The 22,629-nt window shown below is 44.1% G+C and overlaps 1 pseudogene; it reads right to left on the bottom strand.

Annotated features, from left to right (window-relative positions):
• Positions 1 to 9,514: 9,514 nt before the first annotated feature.
• On the bottom strand, positions 9,515 to 11,156 carry LOC143380607 (ankyrin repeat domain-containing protein 13C pseudogene; annotated as a pseudogene).
• Between the last annotated feature and the right edge of the window lie 11,473 nt (positions 11,157 to 22,629).

Here is a 22,629-nt window from a genome sequence, read left to right as displayed (position 1 = left end):
CATTTTGGCTCTCTTACCCACTCTGTGAGTTGGCTTTCCATCACTGTTACAAAAATACCCAAGAAACTCCCTAGAGGAGAAAAAGCTTGCCTGGCAAACTCCATCACTCTGGACCTCAGGTGAGGCAGAACATTGTGGTGGAAGATGGAGGAATGCTTCTAGCTTATGGCCATCAGGAGAGAATTCAGTGGCCAGAAACAAAATATAAACAACAACAACAAAAAACCACCCCCAATGACCTGCTTACATCCTATTCACCTATAATTGTCACCTATAAACCCCTTCAAATTATTAACCCACCAAATTAATTAATCCACTGCTTAGGTTTCATCTTTCATGATATAATCATTTCACCTCTGAACAATTCCAAATTGTCTTACATATGAGCTTTCGGGAGACACCTCCTATCTAAATAGCATATACCTTACTAGGTATAAACTCCTCTCACTGAAACTCAAGGCCTTCAGCAATATGGCCAATGATAAAATAAAATCAGTGCTGTTTTCATCTAGACCATGAGAGGAACTGAGAAAGGGAAATGACCTTCCTGACAATAGGTGGCTCATCCATGTTCTCCCTAAGTCAAAACACACACTGCTAATAGAATGAAAACCTCAGGCAGGACCACATGGTGGTCATATAGAAAACGAGTTGGAGACTGACTCTGAGGTCACAAAAATCACTGAGTCCATCCTTTTCTTAATATGAGTGACATCTGCCTCTTTACCAACATAGACTGTGACTCTGCAGTAATCTTCCCACCCCTGAGACAACAATAATTAAGATGTCCAATCCCCAAGCTACCTCATTTCTTGACCCTGTCCTGACTCACATCTTGGAGTCCTTGAATAGAAGCCATAATCCTCTAAGGTACACTGCTTCATGCTTCTTTCTGAGATGCTTCTATGTGGCTGTGGAGCCACCAGAAATCTAAGTAAACTGACTCTGACCACAGGTGACAGCCTGGTGATCTTCAATTGGTGGACATCAGCATTGTGATCTTGTTTCTAATGTTCTTTCCCTCAGGTCCCAATATCTACTTTAATATTCAGAACATTTTTCAGCATCACAGGTCACTCTGAATGGGTCTCTACATCCTGCTACCATTTTGCAAGAGATATGGAGGAAAGAGAAAGGAAGGTGTGGACTATGTATTAAATATGAATAAGCAGAATCCAGATGTGAGAACCTCCATGGGTCACAGGGCCTGCCACTGTAACAAAGAGAGTCCAAGGAAAAGACACACATGGTGGGGAACCTGCAAACCAAGCCTGAACCAAGACATACCAAGTGGTGCATGGGGTGTCTTAGCCTTGGAGCATGTCGGCCATAGGGCTGGTACTTCTGGAGGGAGGAGGGACTAGGGCTTGGATGCAGCCATGTGAGATGCTGGCAAGGTGCTATTCCTGACTTGGTTCTAGGGTATTTCTCCCAATTTTTCACTAAATTACACCTTTTTCACTGTGGTCCCCTCCCCTGCTTTGTACTTGTGTTGCTTTTCATTACTGTGACAAATATCTGGGGTAATCAGGTTAGAAAGACAAAGGTATATTCTGGCTTCCTGTTTGAAGGCTTCAGTCCATGGTTGGTTGCCCTGTTCCTCTTGGGCCTGGGGTGAAACCACATATCACCCTGGGAGTGCATGGTGGCAAGTGACTCACTTCATGGTGGCTGGGAAGCAGAGAGTGGGAAATTAATAGGCCAGGGTTTCTCAGCCCCCTGAAAGCAGGCCCCTAACGGGAAACCCCCCACTAGGCCACCCCTCATAAAGGTCCCACCTCTTTCCAATAGCACCTGTGGCTGAGGCCAAAGCTTTCCAATTGGATCTGTAGGGGACATTTCAGATTCAAAATTTAGTAGAGGCAGTGCTTAATTTAAAAAGGAAAGGATTGGAAGTATACCCTCTACTGGGCTTTTCCTACATTCAGGAGTCTACAGGTGGGAGAAGCCAGGAGCCCACCTGGTGTTATTCTAACAGCCAGGAGAGACCACAGCTTGACCACGGAGGCCAGACCAATGGAGGCATGGAGGGGAGGCCAGTTTCTGGATGCAATGGAAAAGAACCAGCACAGCTATTGACAACTCAAGAAAGAGAAGATGGCACCAGGGTGGAGCTCAGGGGCATAGCACTTGCCTGGCATGTGTGAGGCCTCCGTATTCCATCCCCAGCAGCACAAGAGAATTTTTTAAAAAGAAAAAATAATAGGAGACACAAGGTCAGGCCTCTGCTTCTCCTTCCTTTGTTGCACAACCAGACAATAACAAACTCTTTCACCTTAGGTCGGTATTGGTCACCGCAGGGGTGAAACAGCAATATGCAGGTAGATGTCAGGGAAATCTGCTTTGCAGCAATGAGAGTCCCAGTTCCCCTGGCTTGCATTCTTATCCCTGGCAGGTACCTGTAACTTTGTTTCTGATCTCCCACTAGCTGAGGGTGCCTGGCCAGGGCCCAGCAGGTAATGCAGACACATCCAGCATTTACCTGGTCCAGGGGTGTTGTCCTTCTAGATCCCAGGAGAGTCTTGGTGTACCCTTTGTCAACATATCATCCAATGGGAAGGTGCCTTTGGCAGGAAGACTTCCTGCAGCTTTAGTTGCCACAGGGTGGGGCCTGGGGTGTCTGCAGCCACCTGCCCTGGGAGTGAGGGAACTGATTCCGGTGACAAATGTGGCTGCTTCATCCCTAAACTCACGTTGTTTGTTGATTGGTGACCCCAGAAATCTGCTGCTTTGGTAACCACTGAATTTTTAAGAAAAAGGGATTTCATTTCCATGTATCTCCTCATTTAAATCTACATTCAGAGCGAAGAAAATGAGTAGCATAGATGGGAATTCACACCTTCCCTTGGCCTTTATCCCAGAACACTTGGCCCTGAGGTAGAAAATCTCCTATCCTTCAGGGGAAGCTGTCCTGGTTTTCCCAGCTCCAAGTAACATACTCTATACACTCAATAAAAGTTAATTTTGCATGACTGAATGAAGGAGTAATCCAATAATATTTCTGAAGCATCCTCAGAGTCAATATGTGGCCTGTGCCTCATGATGCTTTTCTTACACAATCTCTCTTACTTGCAGGTCACCTGGTAGAATTCCTTATCTTTATTCACTAGATCCACATTTTAGAGTTGTAGGTAGTTTTGCATTCACTCACATATGCATTTATTCTGTACCCACTATTTGCCAACCACTGCTTCTCAGTAGCTTACGATACATCAATAAACAAGAAACATAATCACTTGCCTTGTGGGTGTCATTCTGATGAAGAGAAGCAGACAACAAATAATAAGACAATAAAAAATCCATTAATTCAGAAAAAGTAGATATATGGGGGTTGGGCAGTGTATCACAAGGGATCTGATGCAGGGACAGGGACTAACTGTCATTCTAACATCTTATCATAGGAACACAGGTTCCAAAACCTGTCTTGTATGTCTGCTGAAGAGCAACCTTGAATTTGATTATCATTTCATAGTGTGCCAGATATATTAAAAAGAATACCAAAACCCTAGAAAAATGCAGAAATATTACTGAGCCTATAGAATATGTAATAAAAATGAGAATGCCTAGAATTCTCAGAAGTTATTGATTAGATTCATAGCTAACTTTTTATCCATTTTTTTGTTTGTAAAACTTCAGAGAATATGCAAAATATTTTAAATTGGTAGCTAACTGATATATAAAATGTAAAAATTGTATGTATTTATAGAGTACCATGTGATGTTTTGAGACATTAAATAAGGTACAATGTTTAAATCAGGTTAAGACACCTGCCTCCTTAAACATTTTCCCTTTGTACATGGTGAAAATGTGTGGGCTCTTTTCTTCCAGCTTGATGAAATATACTATATCTAACTGTTATTAATATTCAACTACCTACTGTGCAACAGCATTCCAGAAAATATTTGCTGTTGGTTTTTATTTATTTGTTTGTTTGTCACTTAGCATTCATTTTATTTATTTATTAAAATGTGGTTCTGAGATTTAAACCCAGTACCTCACACAAGCTAGGCAAGTGTTCTACCACTGAGCTGTAACTCCAGCCCTGTTTGCTGTTGTGCTGCTTTTCTCATTTCTGCAGAACCAGGGACTCCACCCCAGGGCCTTTCACACTGGGAAAGGGCTCTACCATAGAGCTACACACACAACCCAGCAGAAAGCATTTCTGGAAGGAGTGAGAGGATGGGCTGAATCCTCCCCTGAAAGGAATAAATTTGGACTACTTCCATTCTTTCTCTACTTGGTCTCATGACTTTGCAATTACAAAAGCCATGAATACTCTTTGTAAAAAAAAAAAAAAAAAAAAAAAACAATGAGCCTTACTGTACAGAGGTTTATCAAATAAGTCTAAAGTCCTCAGAGAACTGAGAAGAGTTCTCTTATTTTGACTTTCCAAAAGTATAAGTGCGTTAATATATAACATTTTTGTTTCAAAAACATAGAAATGTGTATCTCCTTAACAGATATTCAATTCAGCACAATGCCTAATGGGCAGAGAAATGAAAGAGGTTTTCATTCTCTACTTTTTGTTTGAATGTTGACATTGACTACCTTACATGGGTATACTTAAAATCTGATTAAAATGAGAGATATTTGGTGATATTTTATAAACTAACCAGTGCACAGTACAATAGTTAACACCCAGTAAGTTGAATAGTAAGTACTAGTTTTCTCCTCCAAACTCACGAAATAATAGAGTTTGAAACCTACCTTGAATATTCAACTAATTACATGGGGATTTCCATTAGGAAAAATTCACACTTCCTCCCTCTATCAAAATGTCAAGAAGAAAGCACTTTTTCCTGACTCTACCCATGAGGACATTGGTCTAATGCATCTTCCATGGCATCTCACCCAAACGTCTAACCCAACCCCAGCCAGGCTCTCCACCATCCCCAAGTCCTCTCCTGTGGTGTCCTTATGCAGGCCAATGTCAAAAGGCAGCTATCAGTTAAAGACCACCATGTGGACAGGCAGCAGAGATAATAAAAACACAGAACCACAAGTGATTGCTCAACATTTATAGTCACGGTGGAGTCCTGTTCTGGAAACTGATTTGATATGTGTGTCTCTCTGCTGCTTAGCCTTTTTCTAAAAAATTGGATCCCTCTGAACAAAGCCCAGGAGGTCTTTAATGGCTGAGGCAGAACAGCCCTAGCACAGCATTCATTAGGAGCAATATTTAAAGGAAATGTATAATTTTTCCCTCATAAAAGACTAAGGAAATGTGCTGTATCATAACAAGACAAGTAACTGGAGATGTGTTTGTATATCTCTCACTTCATGTGATAATCATGATCCCCAGCAAGAGCAGTGTGATCTGAAAGTGAGAACCGTCTCCCAAGCAGAAATTAAAAAACTATTCAATTATATCTTTTAGTTCTGTTTCCCCATGATTTTTTTAACTTTCTGAAATCCATCCAGGTTTGCTTGATTTTGGTGTGCAGGATGTCATTTCACTACAATGAAGTTTGATTGTGCATGTGTTTCCCTAGGAGGAATTGGTTTCTCTTCATACTATTATCACCTCCAATTCCTAGGTTTTCCTAACTATTTATATCATCATGAAGTTTAAGGTCATTTTTTCAGACAAATTCTCAACACCTTGTTAAGTGCTATAGAGAAGAGGACACAAAATGAATGTAGTACACCACCCCACCATCTGCACAAAGCACACTCACAGCCAATAATAACAGGACCATGTGAAGAAGACACAGAGATAGTTCTGGGGATTAGGAAAGACCACGTCAATTAAGGCAAAGGTTATAAAATTCCCATTATGAAACAGGAGCCATCCAGCTAAATGGTGACCAGTGAGTGTGAGAAGACATGAGATGAACTGATTGGGGATAAGTCAGCACCATAGGGATGTGTCATCTATGTAACCTAGAGACTCGGAATTGGCCTGATGACTATGAAGCACTGGCTCTAATGGTTACAGAAAAGGTTTCAAGAGTCTCCAAACCTATATTGAGTAAGCACAGGACTGTGAGTCTGACCTGGAGACAGGCAACCTACAGGCATCCCTGAAGTTCACAGGCTTCAGATATAAACTGTGTTAAATGTCTGTTTTTATTATAGAAAAAGTAACAACTTTACATTACTCAGACTTTCCAGACAAAAGCAAGGTGATGCCTGATGACATCATCTGTGAATTTCCTCAACAATATTACAGTCCTCAGCACTGCAGTTATTAACAGACATACTGTCTCCTAAGTTTCACAGTAACATTGAGATAGATGCTATAATTATCCTACTAACTTCATTAAGTTCCATGGAAGCATGGCCTTGGCCTATTCACTCTGTACTCCACACCTAGTATAGTGCCTAGCACACATAAGTTGATCAAGCAAAGTGATTACAGGACCCAAAGAAATTTTCAGACACAATTAAAAGTTTAAAAAACCCAGACCTCAGCACCAACATGCAGAGTAGACTCAACTCTAAGACACCCTCAACACCAAAATGCAACGAGTAACCTCAGCTTAGCCACCACCAGTGTGCAGGAGATAGTGGCTGGGTCAACAGATACCAGTGACCAGATAGCTATCAGGTCCATGGTGAGCTGGGATTATTTTTCATAGTTTTAACTAATTTGTGCTTGGTCATAAATTTTTAATGCAATTCATATAAAAATCCCCAAAGACAATTCTTCACAGAACTAGAAAAAGCAACCATGAAATTCATGTGGAAAAATAAGAGATGCAGAATAGCCAAAGCAGTACTTAGCAAGAAGAGTGAAGTAAGACATATCATAATAGTAGAGCTTAAACTGTACTACAGAGTCATGGTAACAAAAACAGCATTGTATATCATATCAGCACCAAAATGACACCAATGAATGATACAGAATAGAAGACAGAGACAAACTCACAAAAACACAGTTATCTCATACTAAACAAAGGCACCAGAAACATACATTAAAGGAAAAAAAAAGCCTATTCAACAAATGGTTCAGGGGAAATTGTAAAGCCACATAAAACAGAAAGAAAGTAAAGCCCTCTCTCACTGTACACAAAATTCAATTTAAAATGGATCAAAACATACAAACTAGAGCAAAGACCCTGCTCCTACTAGAAGAAAAAAGTAGGCCCAAAAGTAGCCTAAGATCTGACTTCCTTAAAGAGACTTCTACATTCCAAGAAGTAAGTTCAAGAATCAATAAACAGGACAGATTAAAACTAAAAAGCATATTCTCAGCAAAGAAAGCAATCAATAATGTGAAAAGTGAGCCTACAGAATGGGAGAAAATTTTCACCACATGCACCTCAGAGCATTAATCTCCAGGATATATGCAGAACTCAAAAAACAACAACAAAAACAAACAAACAAAAAACAAATAACCAAATTAATAAATGGGCTAAGGAACTGAACAGACACTTCACAGAAGAAGCAACAAATACATGAAAAAAATACTCAACATTTAGCCATTAGCAGAAAGTAAATAAAAACTACTCCAATATTTCATCTCACCCCAGTCACAAACATGATTATTAAGAATACAATGATCAAGTAACAATAAATGTTGGTGAGGATGTGGGGAAAAGGGTGAATGCACACATTGCTTGTGGGACTGCAAACTGGTGCAACCAATATGGAAAGCAGTATGGAGATTCCTCAGAAAACATGGAATGGAACCAACATCTGAAATGGCTATCCCTTTTCTCATTTAAAACCCAAATAACTTAAAATCAGGATATTGCAATGACACAGCCATATTATGTTTACAGCAGCTCAACTCCTAACAGCTAAACTATGGAACTAACCTAGGTGCCTTTCAACAGATAAATGAATAAAGAAAATGTAGTATGTATGAGTATATATACATATACATATACATATACATACATACACATACACACACACACACACAAAAGAACAATTTGACACACATATATATGATGGAATATAACTCTGCCTTAAAGAAGAATGAAATTATGACATTTAGCATGGATCTTATCATGCTAAATGATAAGGCATTCCAAAAAAACTAAGGTTGAAATTTTTCCCTGATACACTTCTGTTAATCACAGAAGGGGGGGGGTAGGGAAGAATAGAGTTGCTTTAGATTGCATGGAGCAGTGAAGAGAGGGGAAGGGGTATAGTGGATAGAATAGATAGTAGAATGAATCAGACATTATCACCCAAAGTACATATACAAATACATGACTGGTGTGATGCTACATCCTGCACAACCAGAAGCATGAGAAATCATACTACATTTATTTTTTTTAAATTAGCTAAGCTCTTTAATACAACATGATATTTTATGAGACTATTATACAATAGTCTCCCTAATTTATTTTCATTTTTGGACCTTCAAACCATCTTGGAATAAATACAAGAAATTTTAAGTCAAAAAATGAGTAATGCATGATTTTAACATTTTGGAGACAATTAAAATCAAATATTTTCCTGTGACCAAAAAAATAAACAATAGGTATTGTCAATCTTCCATATGCTTCTGGACTTTAGCTTGTAACAAATATATTCTGTTAGCATATAAAATGTTTTTACCTTACTTTGAAAGCATTATATATGTAGGGCTGTCCAAAATATGTGGGTCGTCTTTTAAAATTGACACCAATGATCCATATTACACTAAAAACAAAATCATCAGACTTATATGTACTTATTAGGAAGCAAGTTTAAAAATTTGGAATTTGTTTAAAGTGCTGAGACTATCTATAAGCATGCTAACCGTACCTTATGAACATAACAAGGACTCTTAAACTTAAGTTTAGGGGGGGAAAAATAGAAGTTCTATGAAAAGAAGATTAGTAACAAACATTTTCCATTGAAGAAAGAATTCAGGTAAAAACAAATAGCACCACAATGAATTGCACTAAGGTGCTAAAGGAGGTACCATATTCCCTGCAGAATGAACGCTCCCTCTGAAATGTATTGCAACATATAAATGCAATTGTTTTGTTTAATGGTTACCATTTGGTTCGTTCATCTACAGAAAATTGCATTCCTTCTAGTTCATTATACTGAACAAACATTCAATTTACTGAACTATACATAATGTTACATAGTTTACATTTTATGAAAACAAAGCTTGAAGGAATATTTATAAATGTCACCTTGAATATAAGATGACAAGTTTTAAAGGGCTTCAACATCTCTTAAGACATTTAATTTATGTTAATGGTCCAGGAGTGTTTTAGATAAAGATATATAGATATATTTATATGCATATATATTTCAACAAGTGTAAAAAGTTTTAAAAACAAATCACAGCACTCATAGCTGCTTTACATATGAAGGTCTTGGGGTTATTAAGGTGTCAAACTATTACACTTATAATAAGTATATTTTTTAAAAGACTGAAAATGGCACATCAGGAAACTTGCTAAAATTCATATTAGAGGCCCATTTCTTTATCATTACTGATGTGTCAATTCAATGTGTAATTCCCTTTTCTTTACTGAAAGCATTTGACCCTTCTATTTGGATTGACCTCCAGGGTATCTCATTGTTTTTCCTTGGTTAGATGGCATATTTTCCATGTCAGTTAAAGGTCAGGAAAGCGGCTTGGATCTTCCGTGTAGTCATCAGGTATAGAAAAGATGGAGCCATCAAGTTCATCATATCGAAACTCTTGAAAAAGTCACAGTGGCTGTGATCGTGGGAAACACAGGTATGTCTAATTTTACAGGAAAGCCTGGAGGAAGCTTCATCTGAACAAATTCTCTAAGCTTGTTAAAGTGCTTGAAGGTAGCTATTACTTCTAAAACATTCAATAATGACTCAATCCCTAAGGGAAATTCCTGGCTCATGGTTATGGTGGCTTTAAAGGTTTTCTTACTCTCTTTGCACACCAGCTCTCTACCCAGATTTGGAGCTTTTCCATTTTCAGCAGATATATATTCTTCCCATGTAATAATGTTCTGAGGAGGAGAGGTAAGGGACTGTCTTCCAACAGGCTCAAAATTCTGTTCCATTATGTTTCCACCTTTGCTCAAACTCACCATCATGGCCTTATTTCGAAGGATATCCTCTTCACTGAGATGTTCTCTTCTTTTCCTTGATTCTAAAACAAGTCCATTCACCAGATAAAAGTCTGCCAAAAAGTCTCCTACTCTTTCCGTTTTATCTTCCCGAAAAAGCCATCCAGTTTGGGCACGAGTGAAAGAAATTGATTTGGTTGATAAAGTTGCAGAGTAAATATCGCTGCTCATTAAAATGTCAACCTCTTCTTCTGTTTCCATCTCTGATTCCTCATGGTGTATTCGCTGATAAACTGTCTGTTCATTGTCTAATACTACAAAAGATTCAGAGGGTGCCGCATCCCCATTGAAAATGAAGCTTAAATCCCCTCGTTGGCACTTCATGTCAGTAAAATCTATGAGAGTTGTATCAAGCCTGATATTAATACCTTGTTTGTATATTTTACATGCGTCAGAAGGCAGAATTCAGGAAAGTAAAGGCACCCAGCTTTGAAAATCCCAGTGAAGTTCTAGATAAAAGTCACCGAGCTCTTTCAGGGCTTTTAATAATCGAGGTCGTTTTTCTTCAACACTTTCCCTGGATTGCTGCTTAAGCTTTCTTAAAAGAGCTGTAATCATCTGTCTGTCTCCATAGCTGATGGCTTCTGCCAGAGGGCTCCATCCCTGAGCATTTTTCACCTTTACTGGAGCATTGTGAGTCAAAAGTAAATGAGCACATTCTTTATTTCCTAACATCACAGCAAGATGTAAAGGAGTGTTTCCGTGATTATCTTTCTGCCCGATATAGTGTGTTCGGATGAGAGAGGAAAGTCTCCTCACATCCCCCTTGAAGACACACTCGGGCACCCGATAGTGTGCGGGACAGTTGCTTCCATCCGCGACGACTGCAATAGGATTGGTGCCGGCTAGGAGAGCCGGGGACTGAGAAGTGGTAGTCACGGAATTGTGCAGCGGCAGGACCGGGCCACCAGGGGGATTGGAGGAGGCCGGAGTTGCCTTCAACTGCAGCCGGTGGTGATGGTTACTGAAGATCTTATGACAGGCTTTGCCGCCCTTGCCGCTGCTGCCAGTGCCAATCCTGCCTCCGGTAAAGGTGCCGCCGAGAGCAGCTGCCGCTTCCTCATCTCCGGGCTCCAGCAGATCCCCCTCTTCTTTGCTGGGCTTGTGGTCCCTCCTCCGCAATGAACGGATCTTCTCCCCCGACATCAATATGTCAAAGTGCATCCTATTGTCCTGTAGAATTATAACAAATTGTTTCAAAAGTATATTAAAGAAAACAACAATTTTCAGAAAAAAAAACATGACTACAATATCTGCCCAAAAGTAGATCCACCTGGAGAAAATCATGCTAAATGAAGCTAAACCAGTTTTCAAAAAAAAAAAAAAAAAAAAAACAACAAATATTTTATCTGATATGTGGAAGCTAACTCACAACAGGACGAGTGATGGGAACAAGTGCAGTAGAATAGACAATGGTGAATGGAGGGAAAGGAGGGGGCATAAGCAAAGGAAAGAGTATGGAAAGACTCTGACACAGCTTTCCCATGTATACACATGAAAACAACACAGTGAATTCCACCACCATGTACATCCTAAGAAAGCAACTCTAAATAGTTAATGTATAATTATACAAATATGGACTATATAAAAATGAATTTTATGGGCCAGCGTTGTGGTAGAGCACTTTCTTAGCATGTGTGAGGCACTGGGTTTAGTTCTCAGTACCGCATATAAATAAAATAAAATAAACTGTCCATTAACAACTTAAAATTTTTTTAAAAAACGGATTTTATAACTAAAAATAACCAATACATGAAAATTAATAAAATGAAACATTTCCTAGATTCCTTTAAACATTTTAGAGCACTGAAATCAACTTCAAATGAATGGAAAGTAAAAGGGCTTTTGAGTGGGTTTAGTCTCTCCCACTTTTCTACCAAATGATGACACAACTATTGGGACAGACTTTTTCCAGCTTATGATCTCCAAAACTGTGGGAAATAATTTTCTTTTATTTATGAATCTCATAATTTTCACTACTAGAAATTAAAACTAACAAATCTCAATATTTAGGCTCTAATTATCTAGCATATAACAATACCCATATAACAATACCTTTGAAACCGGAGTTTGAAGATGAAACTCCATGGCTTCTGCTGACAGGTAGGGGTCTGCACGTGCAGGGAGGGGAGGACTCTGTAAGCAGATAGGAGTCCTAGCTCTTCATGGTGGGCCATTACATACAGCGTTGCAGCACACCCCAGCAGATCCTCAACCATTTCTTCTTCTTTCGGCAGTCTGTTCAAAGTCAAAGAATCATCTCCCGGAACCAAAGCAGGCTGGAACTTCCGTGGAACTCAGGGGGAACTCCTGCAGAATTCTAGAAGAACTCTAGCTCAGCAATCTCCATGATGTAGGCTGCTTCTCTTCCTCAGAATAGCCTCCAAAGCGTTTACACAGCACTTGGTCCAATGCTATTGGTCCAAATTTATGCTAATTAGGACTTGAAAGACGTACCAATGCTATTGGCTCAAAGTTATTCTAATTGGGTTAGACACACACAAACGCCATTGGTCAGTCTCTTTCTAATATTCATAGTAGATTCATTCATAAGTGCAGCCCCAAATTCCCACATTGACAATGAATGAATGGGTTGTGAAGGAGCTCAATGGCAAAGCCCAAAGCTGCAAAAGTGCTTGCCTCACATTCTCAAAGCCATGAGTTCAATCCCTGTTCCAAAAAGAAAAAGGAAAAACAAATTTCAGCTAAATGAACACCAGCAAAAAGAAAATAAACAAACTTTATCAATACATAAATCCTCATTCAATAACATGCCTGCTCTGCATTCTGCAGGGTCTCTGTCAAGTGACCCATTAACATTTACCTCTTCAAAACAATTTTTTCCCAAAAGTTGAGAGTGATGAACCATGTCTTAGTCATCTTTCTTCTACACCAATGCCGTAGGTGATGATGTGGATGTGTGGGATGTAATCTAGCTGAGGACCAAGGTCTGATATGGGGCCAGCTTGGGAAGCATTGCTGGTGATATCACATAATAGCTACTTGTTAAAATTCAAATGCATGCATGAACAAATTATATAGAACCAAAAGATAGTATGATTAAAGGTCAAGAAGAAGCAAATAGGGATGGGGTTGTGACTCAATGATAGAGCTCTTATCTCGAACGTGTGAGGCAATGGCTTTGATTCTCAGTACCACCTACTAACAAATAAATAAAATAATGGTCTAGAGACACCAGCCAGAACTCAGACTCTTCCAAGATGCCCTGGAGCTGGGGCCCAGAGTAGCCTGGTTTCATCCCGCCACCAGTGGGATGCTCAGACTCAGCCTAGGACCATTTCCTCTTACCTGCGGACACCAAGAAGAGCTCATCTACAGTCCGGATCTGCCCCCACCGACCTGCGCAGGAGGTCAGACACAGGGTAGGCTGGCATCCATTTCTCCACCGGGAGACCTGCCCTAAGCTCAGGTCTGGCCCAGGACCATAGCTGGAGCTCAGGCTCTGCACAGATCAGCCACACCAACCTGCAAGGAGCCCGGGAAAGGGTAGGTCAGGGTCTATCCCAACACTGGCTTAACCTCCCAGGAGCTGAGACTCAGGCCAGGACTTCCTGTGTCCACCGGCAGACCACTGCAGAAGCTGAGATCCAGTCCAGATCTACCATGAGGTCCTGTGCAGGATAAGGGGCCCAGGGTAGCCTGAGTCCATCCACTCCTCAAGAGACTGGTACCAGAGCTCAGGTTCTGCCCAGGACTGCCTCCAACCTCCAGCAGCTCCATGCAGAGCTCAGGTTTGGACCAGGACTGACTGCCCACCAACGGACATTTGCTGGTGGCCAATCCCAGCCCATTTCAGCCTCATTGACCTGAGTGGTAGCTGAAACCCAGAGTAGGCCCCAGGTCATTCCCACCAACAGCAGACCCTCCCCTGTATCTCAGGCGCCCACAAGATAAGCCTTGCAGATGTGCACAGGAGCCTGGGAAGAGGGTAGCCCTGGGAACAGATGGTCACCACTAGACCACCACCTGAGATCAGGCTCAGCCTAGGACTGATCCAACTCGACAACCTGGCAGGATGAAACCCAAGTCCAGGGTAGGCATGTCCTTCCAGTCATCAAGAGACTGGCATCCGAATTCAGGCTCTTCCCAGGACTGCCTCCACCCTCCAGCAGCTCCCTCCAGAGCTCTGGTTTGGACCAGGACAGACTGCCCACCAACAGACACTCGCTGGTGGCCAATCCCGGCTCATTTCAGCCTCAATGATCTGACTTCTGCCCACTGACAGACAGTTGCAGAAATTCAGCCCCAACCCAGATCAACCTCATTGACAGGCATGGGAGCCTGGCCCAAGTAGGCCTGATAACAATTTCCATACGCAGGCCCAATACCAACTGCCACAAGCAGGCCCCAAGCATAGCTCAGGACCAGACACAGGACTGCCTCTGATCAATAGGTTGAACTCAAACTCAGCCAAGATTGTCCTCGCTGACCTGCTTGGGAGCCCAGACACCGGGAGGCTCGATGTCATCCTGCCACATGCAGAATCCCACTAGAGTTCCGGCTCTGCCCAGATCCAACTCCATGACCTGGCAAGAGACGAAGTGCATCAGTCACCAAGTGCATCAGTCACTGTGAGACTGGCACCGGAGCTCAGGCTCCGCCCATGACTGACTCTGCTCACTGACAGTCACTGAAGTTCAGCCCCAGGCCAGATCAGCACTGCTGACAGGTGCAGGAGCCTGGCCCAATGTAGGCCTGGGACCAACTGCCACAAGCAGGCCCTGAGCAGAGCTCAGGCCAAATACAGGACAGGCTCAAGCCAGATACAGGACAGTTTCCCCCAAAGGTTGACTCCTGCCTGAGCTCATCTGTGGCCCGATCCTCCTCTCTGATCCACTCAGGAGTCCTGACAGGGGTAGATCCTGTTCCCTCCTGCCAACAGCTAAACTCCCTCTGGATCTCAGGATCCAATCAGGTAAGCCTTGCAGATGTACACAGGAGCCCAGGTAGAGGGTAGCCCTGGGAACATATGGCCAACACCAGACCACCACCTGGGCTCAGGCTGAGCCCAGGACCAACTCTGCCCACAGGCAAAACCCTGCCAAAGCTCATACAAGGCCCAGATCAGCCTCACTACCCTGTGCAGGAGCCCAGGCAAGGGGAAGCCCGGGTCCATCCCGCCACCTGCAGAACCCCACCAGAGCTCCAGCTCTGCCCAGATCCAACTTGACTACTTGGCAGGAGAAGGACCCTGAGCCCAGGGTACCCCAAGTCCATGCAGTCACCTTCTGACTAGCACCCGAACTCAGGTTTCTCCCACGAATGACTCTGCCCACCGTCAGACAGTCACCTAAATTCAGCCTTAGTGCAGAGCAACCTAGCTGACAGGCACGGGAGCCTGGTCCAAGGTAGGCCTGGGACCATCTGCAACAAGAAGGCCCCAAGCAGAATTCAGGCCAGACACAGGACCACCTCTACCCACAGGAAGACCACTGCTGGAGCTCATCCATGGCCAAGATCTGCCTCACTGACCTCTGCAGGAGCCCAGGCAACGGGAGGCCCTGTTCCATCCCCCACCGGCAGAACCCCACCAGAGCTAAGGCTCTGCCCAGATCCAACTCAACGACCTGGCAGGAAATGGACCCCAAGATCAGGGTAGCCCAAGTCCATCCAGTCATCTTCAGACTGGCACCTGAGCTCAGGTTCCGCCATGAAATGACTCTGCCCACTGTCAGACAGCCACCAAGGTTCAGCCCCAGTGCAGACTAGCCTCCATGAAAGTTGCGGGAGCCTAGCCCAAGGTAGGCCTGGGGCCAACTGCCACAAGCAAGCCCAAGCAGAGCTCAGGCCAGACACAGGACCGCCTCTGCCCACAGGCAGAGCTCAAATATGTCCAAGATTGGTTTGCTGACCTGCATGGGAGCCTGGGCAAGGGGAGGTCCAGCCCAGTTTCATCCCGCCACCTGCAGAACCCCACCAGAGCTCCAGCTCTGTCCAGATCCAACTCAACCACCTGGAAGGAAGAAACCTGAGCCCAGGGTAGCCCATATCCATCCAGTCAACTTCAGACTGGCATCTGAGCTCAGGTTCCTCCAGGAATGACTCTACCCTCTCAGACAGCCACCAAAGTTCCTCCCCAGTCCGGATTAGTCTTGCTGAGAGATTTGGGAGCCAAGCCCAAGGTAGGCCTGTGACCAACTGCCATAAGCAGGCCCCAAGCAGCGCTCAGGCCAAAGGACCTCCTCTCCCACAGGCAGAGCTCAAACATGGCCAAGATTGGCCTCCCTGACCTGCGTGGTAACCCTGTTCCATCCCACCTACAAAACCCCACCAGAGCTCCAGCTCTGCCCAGATCCATCTCCATGACCTGACAGGATATGAAGCCCGAGCCCAGGGTAGCCCAAGTGCATCCAGTCACCATGAGACTGGCACCAGGACTTAGGCTCCGCCCATGACTGACAGTCACTGAAGTTCAGCCCCAGCCCAGATCAGCACTGCTGACAGGTGTGGGAGCCTGGCCCAAGGTAGGCCTGGGACAAACTGCCACAAACAGGCCCCTAGCAAAGCTCAGGCAACACACAGTACAGCTTCCCTCCACAGGCAGACACCTTCTAGAGCTCAGGCTCTTCTCAGTTCAGTGTAATTCATCTGGGTGGGAGCCCTGGCATATACAGGCACAGTTCCATCCCGCCAGTGTCCTACCCCCACTGGAGCTTAGACTTGGCCCAATACCACCTCTATCTATGGTCAGATTCCTACCAGAGCTCAGGCCCAGGCCAGGACTGACTCTGCTCCTTTACTGACACCTGCTGGAGCAGATTATCCTAGTACAACTTTGGAAGTCCAGTTCCAGGGTAATAGGCCTGAGTTCATCCTGCCACTGCTAGATTGCAGGTGGAGCTTAGGATTGGCTCAGGATTGCCTCGCTGACCTAGACGGGAACCCTGGCAAAGGTAGGACTGGTTCCATTACACCACCTGCACACCTTCACTGGAGCTCAAGCTCTGCCCAGGAGCCAGGCCCCAGGGAAAGTCCTGGCTCTACCTGCCACCACCTGATGTCTCTGGTTCTTAGGCACGGCCTAGGACTGCCTCTGCTCATCGACAGACATCATTGAGAGCTCAGGATCTCCCCAGATCTGCCAGGGCAACTTGCAGTGGAACCCTGGGCACAGGATAGCCATAGGTCCATTCTGCCAACAGCCAACGACTGTGGGAAATTATGCCCAGATCCTATCCTCTGGCCAAACTCTCCTGAGCCAATGCTCAGGGTAAGCCCAGGACCATCCCGCCACTGGATGACCTCTTCTGGAGCTCTGGCTCTCCCCAAATCAACCTATTCCAACTGCATGGGAGTCCTTACCTAAGGTAGGCCTCAGTCCATCAAGCCACCAGCAGACCTTCACCAGATTTTATGCTCAACCCAGGACTGCCTCAGTCCACTGGCAGACACTTTTGGAGTTCAGGCAGGGCCCAGGACTGTATGCAACCATCAGCAGACTCTCAATCGAGCTCAGGTCTGGCCAGATCCTCCTCGTGGATCTGTTACATGGCTGCTGGGACCCTAATTAGGTATGGGTCCATCCCACCAGGGGCAACCCCCCAGAAGTTCATGAATAAATAAATAGCAAAAACAATAAAGGAAGGAAGGGAGGAAGGAAGAAAGGAAGGAAAGGAAAAAGGAAGGAAGGAAGTAAAGTAGGAAGGAAGAAAGAAAAAAATAATTTATTCATATTCTTGATTTTATTCGCATTTACTTTCAGTAGGACTTCATGGATTGACTCTATTCTTCAATGCAAGGGACTTACTTATGTTACCTAAGCCTGATTTGGGTGGCCCAAATGTTATCCATGTAAAAATAAAACATGATTGTAAAATATTGAAATTTTTTTCCCAGACTTTCACCAATATCAATCATATTCACCAGAATAGCATATCTGAAAAATGTGATTTCACATCTGAAATTTGGAAATAGAACAAAATTCCCAAGCTGGCAACGGGCTCTCTAAATGAGGCAAAACTGTTGCCAGTTTTTAGAAAACTGTATTTTGGTGATGTTCCTTTGGGTTTGTGAAGAGCTCACCAGAAGTTAATCATATAGGAGCTCCGAAAATTCAAGAAAAAGAAACAAACAGCCTAATAAAAATGGGAAAAAACAAATGTAGGCTGTTTATAAAATATGACACACCATACACTTGAGATGGCATTTCATGTCAATATAGTAATCCAAAGAATACATAAAGTACATTTGTGTGTGTGCATATCACATAAAAAGAATAAAGAGAATGAGAAAACCTAATGTTGTCAGTGTTGGAAAATGGAATTGTCATGATCTGATAATTGCAATGAAAAATTGTCATAACACTGCTGCAGAGAATTTTTAGAATATACACCAAAATTTGAAGTGCACACTTTTCTTTAACCCAAGAATTCTAACTCCAATAACTTATGTAATAGTTTTTGTGGCAAATTTTTAAATTTTACCATGAAATCGAGCATTGTAATCAAGGTTCCGCTGGCTGGGGATCAGACCCCAGGTCCCTGGGGAAAGTCACTGGGCACCATTTCTCTGCTCACACCCATGCCTTTCCTGGGGGTTAATTCCACTCATACAAAGATAGGCTTCCTACCAGAGATTTCTCTCCCAGCTCTTAGTTCATATTTTCAACTGTTTAACAGTTGCAACTATTAACAGTTTCAACTGCCTGACATTTGTCCCCTTCTGCAGTATGGGCAGATATTATCCATTATCTATTCTTGCTTTTGTTGTCTGAGCTATTGATGTTGCATCAAGGAATGAATGAAGGAAGGAAGGAAGGAAGGAAGGAAGGAAGGAAGGAAGGAAGAAAGAAAGAAAGAAAGAAAGAAAGAAAGAAAGAAAGAAAGAAACGAAGGAAGGAAGGAAGGAAGGAAGGAAGGAAGGAAGGAAGGAAGGAAGAAAGGAAGGAAGGAAGAAAGAAAGAAAGAAATCATTGCCAAGACTAATGATAATGACTAGACAATGAAGGTTTTTTCCCTCCTGTTTTTTTTAGGAAGTTTGTAGGTGATAGGTCTCATGTAGGTCCGCCTTACTGTCCTGCACAGGAGATGATGCCCAGGGTAACACAGGGTCCATCTGTCTACCAGCTGACCCCAGCCAGATCTCAGGTTCCTCCTAGATCTACATTGTCAACATGCAAAGGAGACAGGGGACAGGGTATCCCAGGGTCCATAAAGACTCTGGGAGACCCCCACCAGAGCTGAGTTTCAGCATGGAAAACCTGTGCACACTCGCCAACCCGACTGGAGCACAGGACTGCTTCTGCCCACTGGAACTCCTGCAAGAACTCAGGCATGGCCCATGATCTCCTCTGGCCACAGACAGACACTCACCAGGGCTCCCTACTAGCTCAGATCAGCTTCAATGACCTGAGCAGTAGCGGGAGCACAGGGTAAGCCCTGATCTTTCCCGCAACCCACAGACCCCAGCAGGAACTCAGGTTCCACCCAGATCCACCATGTAGATTTGCAGGGAATTCATGGCACAGGTTACGCCCGAGTTCATCCCACCACCATCTGCCCATGATTATCTCTGCACACAGGTAGACACCATCCAGAGCTCATACACAGCTCTTGTTGGCCTCAATGGCCTATGCAAGAGCCAAAGCCTAGGATAGGCCCAGGGCCATCCTACTACTTGCAGACCTCCAGTGGAGCTTAAGCTCTGCTGAGGAGTGGGCCCTAGATAAGTCCCATGTTCTCCTGACAACTGACTGATGCCCCACAGATCCTTAGGCTCAGCCAATGACTGCCTCCACTCAAGAGCAAATATCCTTGCAAGCTCAGGATTGTCCCAGATCTCCCATGACAACATGTGGAGGCAGCTCTGGCAGAGGGTTATCACAAGACCATCCTGTCTAGGGCTGACCCCTGATGGAGCTCAGACTCAGCCCAGGAATGACTCCACCCACTATCAGATGCCCTCCAGAAGTCAGGCTCCATCCCTCACTAACTCCTCCCAGTAGCTTCTGTACCTGCCAACACATCAACACAACCACTCTCTCTTGTACACACACACTTATGCCCATGCACCCCCCCAAAAAAGAAATTCTCAAATACACACACACACACACACATACACACACACACAAACACCTTTCCACACATACATATATTTATCCGCATGCGTGCCTAACATTCATGAGAAGCATAGGCACACACAGGTGCCACTATCTTCCCCTGACAGAAGACAGCATCATTCCAACCCCCAAATGAATGCCCTGCACACACACACAGGCTACACACATAGCCCATCAGGAGCACACACAGGACACATCCGCTTTTCAGCAACACAGGAAACACACACACACCCTGTGTTCCTTTCTGAACATAAACACATGCTCAACTCATCTGTTTTCATGTATGGAGAATCTGAGCTGCTGGTGACTTGATGCAGGGTAGCTGTCGGATTCACTGAATGACAGAGGATTCAGCACCACATGTTCAGGAGCTTGGAAGGGCTGTGGGGAGAAAACAGAGGGAAACCAGACCTGAAGGATGACAAGAAATCCATTTACAGACAGCTGTGAAGACTATTTGTTCATTCATTTTGCTGTAAGTGATGCCTTCATTTGCTTGTTTGTGAATTATCCTTTTGCTTCAGAAGAATGCCAGCTCACCCAATGCAGAAGTTTGTTATCTTAAGAGCTTCTTCTCCAGCAACTTGAATATGGTTTGACATATACCTGCTCCCTTAGTGAGTAATTACAGATTCCTTAAGTGCCTATGCATCCTGTCCTAGTCTCTCAGGGAATGCAACATGCGTGGCATCTGACATGATGAACTGCTTCAAACCATTCATGAGCAGTTAGGGTCTTCTGCCCCTTCATAGGAAGAAAGTGAGATTACTGTTCTTTCAAATGGGAAGTAGTTTAGAAAAAGAGTTAGACAGAACCAAGCTTTAAAAACCTGTTGGTGACTACAAAGCTGTGAACAAGACAGTGGGAGGGGGGTGAAGAAGAGGAGGAGAGGCAGAGATTGACAGAGGGGAGAGATGAAGGGGATGGAATAGAGAGGAATTGAAGAACAGAGATTGGACACCCTCAGGTTCAAGAACCTATGAACACTGAGCAAAAGTGCCACCTAGGAATGATGCAGCCCAAAGGACAGAGAGAAGTTGGGGCAGTGTGGGGCTCACTAATCATGTGGTTGGGTGTAAATCCTTTCCTATCTCTGGGCCTCAGTTGTGCACAAACTCAGAGACTGGACCAGGGCAGTGTTTCCCAAAGGGGCCTTCCTTGACAGTGTTATGGTCATGTGTGAAGCAATTCAAGAATTATCAGAGGTAAAATGACTAGATTATGAGTTGTCTACTAACCAGTGGATTAATCCTCTGATATGGATTAACTGGGCCTTATCTCTGCACAGCTAGGGTGTGAGTGGAGGAAGAGGTCACGGGAGTGTGCCTTTGACATTCATATTTTGTCCCTGGTGCATGTAGCTCTCTCCCTGCTTCCTTGTTGCCATGTCCAGAGCTGTTTTCCTCCACCACATCTTTCCACCATGATATCCTGCCTCTCCTCAGACCCAGAGCAATGGAGTTGGCCAACCATGGGCTAGACCTCTGAAACCATGAGACAAAATAAACGTTTCCTCCTTTAAGTTGTTCTTGCTCTATCTTTTGGTCAGAGCAATGAAGAACTGACTAAAACAGGCATGTTTAGGGGTTGGCCCAACAGCATTTATTTTATTAACTATCAGAACAAAAAGAGTTAGTAATAAGGTCATGATCAGGTTAACTAGAGAGGAGGCCTAAGACTGAGAATGTAGGTGATGTGCCCCGGGGGGAAGCAGAACCACAAGCTGTGGAGAGAGGTGGGTGCCACATGTGGGAAATGCTGGCCTAGGTGACCTTGATGGAGCCTTCTGCTCTGTGGCTTTAAGGCACAAAATTTCTGGTCATGAGGCTGTGCACAAGTTATCTTGAGAGGGATCTTGTGCGGAGATCTCTGCACCTCTCACCCACACTTCTCTTGGAAGAGGAAGCGAATCTTATATGTTCACCTCATGCTGTCCTCCACCCTCTGGAAGTCAAGAAGCATCCTGAGATGTTGGTAACTATCCTGAAGGCCTTAGACTCTGCATAAGGTGGACTTTGAGCTTTTGCCATGACTGTTCCCTCCTGATCCACGCTTCCCTGTGCTCTAATTTGGTCACTCTTGTCTTCGTCTCCCTACGCATGTGTCAATTCTCTCTGCCTGCCCCACTTGGCACATGCCCTTACCAATCTTGAAATCATGGTACAAGCTTGTCTCCCCAGCTGGAAGCATCCTGTTTACTTGGCAAAATGCTGAGGGCCAAGTGAATGCTGTGAGAGGAGAGGCAGTGTGGGAAGTTCACTGCTGATTCATAGCAAAGTTCTGGGTTTTTCTGAATAAATCAACAGCCCCCCCCCACAGCCTAGTTTCCTGCCTCTCCCTCCCAAACATGAGATTGAGGTTCCTGCAATCACAAGCTCCTCCCCCCATGTGCAGAAAGACAGGAGTCAGAGACTAGGTGGGAGACAATCTGGCTGTGCAAAAGGGGTCCAGTGGAAAGGAGCAAGGGACTCACAGGGCAAGACCCAGGTCAAAGCCAGCCAGGAGCAACCAAGGTCAAAGCCAACCTTGCACAACTTCAAT

The sequence above is a fragment of the Callospermophilus lateralis genome, chromosome 14 (genome assembly GCF_048772815.1).
Source record: "Callospermophilus lateralis isolate mCalLat2 chromosome 14, mCalLat2.hap1, whole genome shotgun sequence".
Taxonomy (NCBI): Eukaryota; Metazoa; Chordata; class Mammalia; order Rodentia; family Sciuridae; genus Callospermophilus; species Callospermophilus lateralis.
The sequence above is the reverse complement of the archived record's forward strand: the minus strand, read 5'-3'. Positions and strand labels throughout refer to the sequence as shown.